Source organism: Ranitomeya variabilis, chromosome 1, assembly GCF_051348905.1.
Source record: "Ranitomeya variabilis isolate aRanVar5 chromosome 1, aRanVar5.hap1, whole genome shotgun sequence".
In the NCBI taxonomy this organism is placed as follows: Eukaryota; Metazoa; Chordata; class Amphibia; order Anura; family Dendrobatidae; genus Ranitomeya; species Ranitomeya variabilis.
The window spans coordinates 383,068,002-383,076,067 of NC_135232.1; positions in this window are offsets into that span (position 1 = coordinate 383,068,002).

The following is an 8,066-nucleotide window of genomic DNA, read 5'->3' on the forward strand; positions in this document are numbered from 1 at the left end:
AGGGCTCATCCTGGTCGCCCTGGTGGATCTGGTGAGGGTTCGGTGCCCCCTCCTTGAGGGGGGGGTACTGTTGTGAATTTGGATTCTGGGCTCCCCCGGTGGCCGCTTGTGGAATTGGATTTGTCATCCTCTTTCCTGTTTCACCTGGTTCCATCAGTAGTGGGTGTCGCTATTTAAGCTCATTTCTCTGGTGGTTTCTTGCCGGTCAACAATGTTATCTGATGCCTCTCAGTGCTTGTTCCTGCTTCTAGACAACTGCTAGATAAGTTGGACTTTTGTCCATGTTTCATTTTGCCTATTTGTTCCAGTTCACAGCTGAAGTTTTGTTACTGTGTCTGGAAAGCTCTCGTTGATCAGGGATTGCTACTCTGGCGTTATGAGTTAATGCCAGAGTTTAAGGTAATCTCTGGATGGTGTTTTGTTAGTGTTTTTCTGCTGACCATGAAAGTATACTATCTGTCTTCTGCTATCTAGTAAGCGGACCTCAAATTTGCTAAGACTATTTTCCTGCTGCGTTTGTTGTTTCATCTGAACTCACCGTCATTATATGTGGGGGGCTACTGTCTTCTTTGGAATATTTCTCTAGAGGTGAGCCAGGTCTTATATTTCCCTCTGCTAGCTATTTAGGTCTTAGGCCAGAGCTGGGCATCTAGCTATAAATAGGAAATGCTACCTGGCTATTTCTAGTTGCGCGGCAGGCTTAGTTCATGGTCAGTATAGTTCCATCTTCCGAGAGCTTGTCCCTCTATAGGCTTGCTATGATCTCTGCCTGCAGAGATCATGACACAAAGCCTATTTTTAGAGGGGCATCAGGCGGCAGTAATATTCTTAAAGTACCATTATTAAAGAGTGGGTCTCCTATGCTGTTATTGCCTATGCAGTGAGTGGCTGGGCTGCCAAGAATAATGATGCACCCCAATACCCCTTTCACAAGAAGTACAGGAGGGCTTCCTAAAAAAAATTTGCATTGAATGCAAGGCCTGCTCTGCTATCAAGTCATATGTACCCCATGAATCCTTTGAACCCACGTACTGGATGACAACAGGAAAATCCACTTCACATTATTCAGTTGGTCCTGCCATACTGTTTTCTTATGTATTATCAGCAAGGCCTGCCCTGCTACCAAGTCATATGTACCCCAATAAGCCTTTGAACCCAGGTACTGGATGGCCACAGGAAAACCCACTTCACATAATTCAGTTGGTCCTGCCATACTGTTTTCTTATGTATTAACAGCAAGGCCTGCCCTGCTACCAAGTCATACGCACCCCAATAAACCTTTAAACCCAGGTACTGGATGGCCACAGGAAAATACACTTCACATTATTCATTTTGTAATCCCATACTGTTTTCTTATTCATTAATTGCAAGGCCTGCCCTGCTACTAGGTTATATGCACCCCAATAGGCCTTTGAACCCAGGTACTGGATGGCCGGATGGCCACAGGAAAACCCACTTCACATTCTTCAGTTCGTCCTGCCATACTGTTTTCTTATGTATTAACAGCAAGGCCTGCCCTGCTATCAAGTCATATGCACCCCAATAAGCCTTTGAACCCTGGTACTGGATGGCCACAGGAAAACCCACTTCACATTATTCAGTTGGTCCTGCTATACTGTTTTCTTATATATTCACAGCAAGGCCTGCCCTGCTACCAAATCATATGCACCCAATAAGCCTTTGAACCCAGGTACTGGATGGCTACATGAAAACCCACATCACATTATTCAGTTGGTCTTGCAGTACTGTTTTCTTATGTATTAACAGCAAGGCCTGCCCAGCTACCAAGTCATATGCACCCCAATAAACCTTTAAACCCAGGTACTGGATGGCCACAGGAATATACACTTCACATTATTCATTTTGTAATCCCATACTGTTTTCTTATTCATTAATTGCAAGGCCTGCCCTGCTACCAGGTTATATGCACCCCCAATAGGCCTTTGAACCCAAGTACTGGATGGCCACAGGAAAACCCACTTCACATTCTTCAGTTGGTCCTGCCATACTGTTTCCTTATGCATTGAGGCAAGGGCCGCCTTGACCCAAATTTGTACGCAACACAATCCCCCCTTGGAAGAAACATGGAGGAGGGCCTCATAAAAAAAAAATTCCCATTACCAGGGAGCGGGTCTCCTAGACTCGTAATGCCCATACGCTAAGTGCATGGGCTGACGAACATTTCCCCATGGGGGGTACATTTTTAAAAAAATATTTTATAGGGCTGATAGACACCCTTGCCCCAAAATTGACTGGCTGTAGCAGAAAGGAACAAGTTAACCCCGGTGATCTAGTGGCGGAGAATGATGAGATGTGGAGAAAGGCCTCATTAACCCCTTTCTGTCATTGCACGTACTATTCCGTCCATGTGGGGTGGGCCCTACTTCCCAAGGACGGAATAGTACGTCCAGAGCGATCGGCCACGCTCACAGGGGGAGCGCGGCCGATCGCGGCCGGGTGTCAGCTGCCTATCGCAGCTGACATCCGGCGCTATATGCCAGGAGTGGTCACGGACCGCCTCCGGCACATTAACCCCCGGCACACCGTGATCAAACATGATCGCGGTGTGCCGGCGGTATAGGGAAGCATCGCACAGGGAGGGGGCTCCCTGCGGGCTTCCCTGAGACCCCCGCAGCAACGCGATGTGATCGCGTTGCTCCGAGGGTCTCCTACCTCCTTCCTCGCTGCAGGTCCCGGATCCAAGATGGCCACGGCATCCGGGTCCTGCTGGGAGGGAGGTGGCTTACCGAGTGCCTGCTCAGAGCAGGCGCTTGGTAAGCCTGCAGTGCTGTAATTCAGATCGGTGATCTGACAGAGTGCTGTGCAAACTGTCAGATCACTGACCTGTGATGTCTCCCCCGGGACAAAGTGAAAAAAGTTTAAAAAAAAAATTCCACATGTGTAAAAAAAAAAAATAAAAAAAAAATTCCTAAATAAAGGAAAAAAAATATATATATTATTCCCATAAATACATTTCTTTATCTAAATAAAAAAACAAACAATGAAAGTACACATATTTAGTATCGCCGCGTCCGTTACGACACAACCTATAAAACTGTCCCACTAGTTAAAAACACCGTAAGAAAAAAAAAAAATAACGAGGCAGAAAACAACACTTTAGTATCATATTGCTGAATAAAAAGTGGAATAAAACGCGATCAAAAAGACAGATATAAATAACCATGGTACCGCTGAAAGCGTCATTTTGTCCCGCAAAAAAAGAGCCGCCATACACCATCATTAGCAAAAAAATAAAAAAGTTATAGTCCTCAGAATAAAGCGATGCCAAAATAATTATTTTTTCTATAAAATAGTTTTTATCGTATAAAAGCGCCAAAACATAAAAAAATGATATAAATGAGATATCGCTGTAATCGTACTGACCCGAAGAATAAAATTCCTTTATCAATTTTACCAAACGCAGAACGGTATAAACGCCTCCCCCAAAAGAAATTCATGAATTGTTGGTTTTTGGTCATTCTGCTTCACAAAAATCTGAATAAAAAACGATCAAAAAATGTCACGTGCCCGAAAATGTTACCAATAAAAACGTCAACTCGTCCCGCAAAAAACAAGACCTCACATGACTCTGTGGTCTCAAATATGGAAAAATTATAGCTCTCAAAATGTGGTAACGCAAAAAATATTTTTTGCAATAAAAAGTCTTTCAGTATGTGACGGCTGCCAATCATAAAAATCCGCTAAAAAACCCGCTATAAAAGTAAATCAAACCCCCCTTCATCACCCCCTTAGTTAGGGAAAAATAAAAAAATTAAAAAAAGTATTTATTTCCATTTTCCCATTAGGGCTAGTGTTAGGGTTAGGGCTAGGGTTAGGATTAGGGTTAGGGTTAGGGCTAGGGTTAGGGCTAGGGTTAGGGCTAGGGTTAGGGCTTGGGTTAGGGTTAGGGCTAGGATTAGGGCTAGGGTTAGGATTAGGGTTAGGGTTAGGGCTAGGGTTAGGGCTAGGGTTGGGGCTAGGGTTAGGATTAGGGTTAGGGTTAGGGCTAGGGTTAGGGTTAGGGTTAGGGCTAGGGTTAGGGCTAGGGTTAGGGCTAGGGTTAGGGTTGGGGCTAGGGTTAAGGCTACAGTTAAGGTTGGGGCTAAAGTTAGGGTTGGGGCTAAAGTTAGGGTTAGGGTTTGGATAACATTTACGGTTGGGAATAGGGTTGGGATTAGGGTTAGGGGTGTGTCTGGGTTAGAGGTGTGGTTAGGGTTACCGTTGGGATCAGGGTTAGGGGTGTGTTTGCATTAGGGTTTCAGTTATAATTGGGGGGCTTCCACTGTTTAGGCACATCAGGGGCTCTCCAAACGCGACATGGCGTCCGATCTCAATTTCAGCCAATTCTGCGTTGAAAAAGTAAAACAGTGCTCCTTCCCTTCCGAGCTCTCCCGTGTGCCCACACAGGGGTTTGCCCCAACATATGGGGTATCAGCATACTCAGGACAAATTGGACAACAACTTTTGGGGTCCAATTTCTCCTGTTACCCTTGGGAAAATACAAAACTGGGGGCTAAAAAAAAAATTTTGGGGAAAAAAAGATTTTTTATTTTCATGGCTCTGCGTTATAAACTGTAGTGAAACACTTGGGGGCTCAAAGTTCTCACAACACATCTAGATAAGTTCCTTGTGGGGTCTAGTTTCCAATATGAGGTCACTTGTGGGGGGTTTCTACTGTTTATTCAACACATGTAGGCGGACACCACTACTGGGGATCTCCCATCACATGCCATAAACAAATACAATAGCCAAAACAAGAAAAAAGAAGGCATGCAAAAGACGGGGATCACCACACACCAAATACTTCAAATATCAATGAATTTTTATTTAAACAAAGCACAAAACACTGCAAAAAAGTTTAAAAACATTTAAAAATACAAACAAAAGAAAGTACATTGACCTATAATAAGGTCATGTCCTAGTCAGACCCCACACCACCAAAAGATCTTAGTAAACCACTGGCACCTAATCACAGAAGGCGTTGTAATGTTGTCTTCATAGAACCTACAGGTATATCCCAGGTTGGTAAATTACAAAACATTAAGCTGGAGCAACCAGAATTTAGTAGAAGCCTGTAAATAAGGGCCTACCAGAGAATGCAAAACTACATATAAGACCTATGCAGACAAAGGCCTGAATGGCCCTGAACAATTAAATAGATGGCACTGAGTAATTAAATAAGCTATACAACCTGAAAGGATTGTCCCAACTCATGTCCCTGTGAGGGGCAACAGTGCGGTGCAAAATAAACGAAGGGGGAGGGGGCCGACCAGGGCACAGAATGCCCGACGCGTGTCGCCAGGAAACCTGGCTTCTTCAGGAGCAAATGGGTTTCTACTGTTTAGGTACATTAGGGGCTCTGCAAATGCAATGTGACGGCTGCAGACCAATCCATCTAAGTCTGCATTCCAAATGATGCTCCTTCCCTTCCGAGCTCTGCCTTGGGCTCAAACGGTGGTTCACCCCCACATATCAGGTATCAGCGTACTCAGGACAAATTGGACAACAATATTTAGGGTCCAATTTCTCCTATTACCCTTGGAAAAATTCAAAACTGGGGGCTAAAACATAATTTTTGTGGAAAAAAAAAAATTATTTGCACGGCTCTGCGTTATAAACTGTAGTGAAACACTTGGGGGTTCAAAGCTCTCACAACACATCTAGATGAGTTCCTTAGGGGGTCTACTTTCCAAAATGGTGTCACTTGTGGGGGGTTTCTACTGTTTATACTGTTTAGGTACATTAGGGGCTCTGCAAACGCAATGTGATGCCTGCAGACCATTCCATCTAAGTCTGCATTCCAAATGGCGCTCCTTCCCTTCCGAGCCCTCCCATGCGCCCAAACGGTGGTTCCCCCCCACATATGGGGTATCAGCGCACTCAGGACAAATTGTACAACAACTTTGGGGGTCCAATTTCTCCTGTTACCCTCGGAAAAATACAAAACTGGGGGCTAAAAAATAATTTTTGTGTGAAAAAATGTTTGTTTTATTTTTACGGCTCTGCATTATAAACTTCTGTGAAGCCCTTGGTAGGTCAAAGTGCTCACCACACATCTAGATATGTTCCTTAGGGGGTCTACTTTCCAAAATGGTGTCACTTGTGGGGGGTTTCAATGTTTAGGCACATCAGTGGCTCTCGAAACGCAACATGGCGTCCCATCTCAATTCCTGTCAATTTTGCATTGAAAAGTCAAACGGCGCTCCTTCCCTTCTGAGCTCTGCCATGCGCCAAACAGTGGTTTACCCCCACATATGGGGTATCGGCGTACTCAGGACTAATTGTACAACAACGTTTGTGGTCCATTTTCTCCTGTTACCCTTGGTAAAATAAAACTAATTGGAGCTGAAGTAAATTTTTTGTGAAAAAAAGTTAAATGTTCATTTTTATTTAAACATTCCAAAAATCCCTGTGAAACACCTGAAGGGTTAATAAACTTCTTGAATGTGGTTTTGAGCACCTTGATGGGTGCAGTTTTTAGAATGGTGTCACACTTGGGTATTTTCTATCATATAGACCCCTCAAAATGACTTCAAATAAGATGTGGTCCCTAAAAAAAAATGGTGTTGTAAAAATGAGAAATTGCTGGTCAACTTTTAACCCTTATAACTCCGTAACAAAAAAAAAATTTGGTTCCAAAATTGTGCTGATGTAAAGTAGACATGTGGGAAATGTTACTTATTAAGTATTTTGTGTGACATATCTCTGTAATTTAATTGCATAAAAATTCAAAGTTGGAAAATTGCGAAATTTTCAAAATTTTCGCCAAATTTCCATTTTTTTCACAAAGAAATGCAGGTAATATCAAAGAAATTTTACCACTATCATGAAGTAAAATATGTCCCGAGAAAACATAGTCAGAATCACCAGGATCCGTTGAAGCGTTCCAGAGTTATAACCTCATAAAAGGACAGTGGTCAGAATTGTAAAAATTGGCCCGGTCCATAACGTGCAAACCACCCTTGGGGTTAAAGGGGTTAAAAACTATGCCCAATTTAAAGAAGCAGGTCTCCTAGACGTGTAATGCCCATACACGAAGTGCATGGGCTGACAAACATTTCCCCATTGGGGGGTACATTTTTTTAAAAAAATGTTTACAGGCATCATAAACACCTTGCAAAACTGGAAAGTGGTTTCCTAATCAGTTACTGCTGTGAATGTGCAGGTTTTTAGTAAAAATATGGCGGACGATTCGTAGGATGAAGTGATCAGGAAAAGGGCCATGGTAATGGCAGGAATGGGAACGTACATGATTAATAACAGTTATGGCTATGGGAGGTATGAGAACCAGGATACAGCCTGCATTGATTAGTCGTTTAGCTACCACCAATTACCAGAATGTGTTTCATGCCGGTCAGAAGATCGGTGTAACAGATGCGAGTGTGAGACTCGGCCTAAAAAATGCACGTCAAAAATATTGTGCCAAAGACGCACGTGTCTGTCTAAAGGGCAAAGTGCGATGCGACATGTTCGTGAGATGCTGAATTAGAGAAAGCAGATCAGTGTTGGAGGAAAACCAAACAAACTGATGGATGCTTGTAAAAAACTAAGTTTAAAGAGGAGTGCACCATCCATAAGTATCAGCACACCCGTGGAACAAGGTTCTTCATCTTCACCCATACATATTACCAATAATATCCAAATGTCACAGCCAAAAATTATTTGTTCTAGTGTAGCGAACACTGTTAAAGGAATGCCACTAAATGTAGATAACCACGACCCTGTGAAACACCAGATTTCCTCTATACAAGATATGGACGATGATGGTATTGATGATGATTTTGAACTTTACCACATCCCCACCAAGAAGATGAAGATCACAGATGCAAACTATGTGGCAAAAAAGGCAGAGAATGTCTGGAAGATCATTTTCTCTTGGGCAAACTTTCCATCTTACTAAAGTGGTACTGAATGATGCATACACAGCTCTCATGTCTACTCAGCCTGAGATGGGTGAAAGATGATGTATTCCTATTTTGTCCATGTCCACTTTTTGAAAGCGAGCAGAAAAGAAGGATGAAATAGCGGGAAGATGTGTGATTTGGGTCAGTAAGGAGGTGATGTCA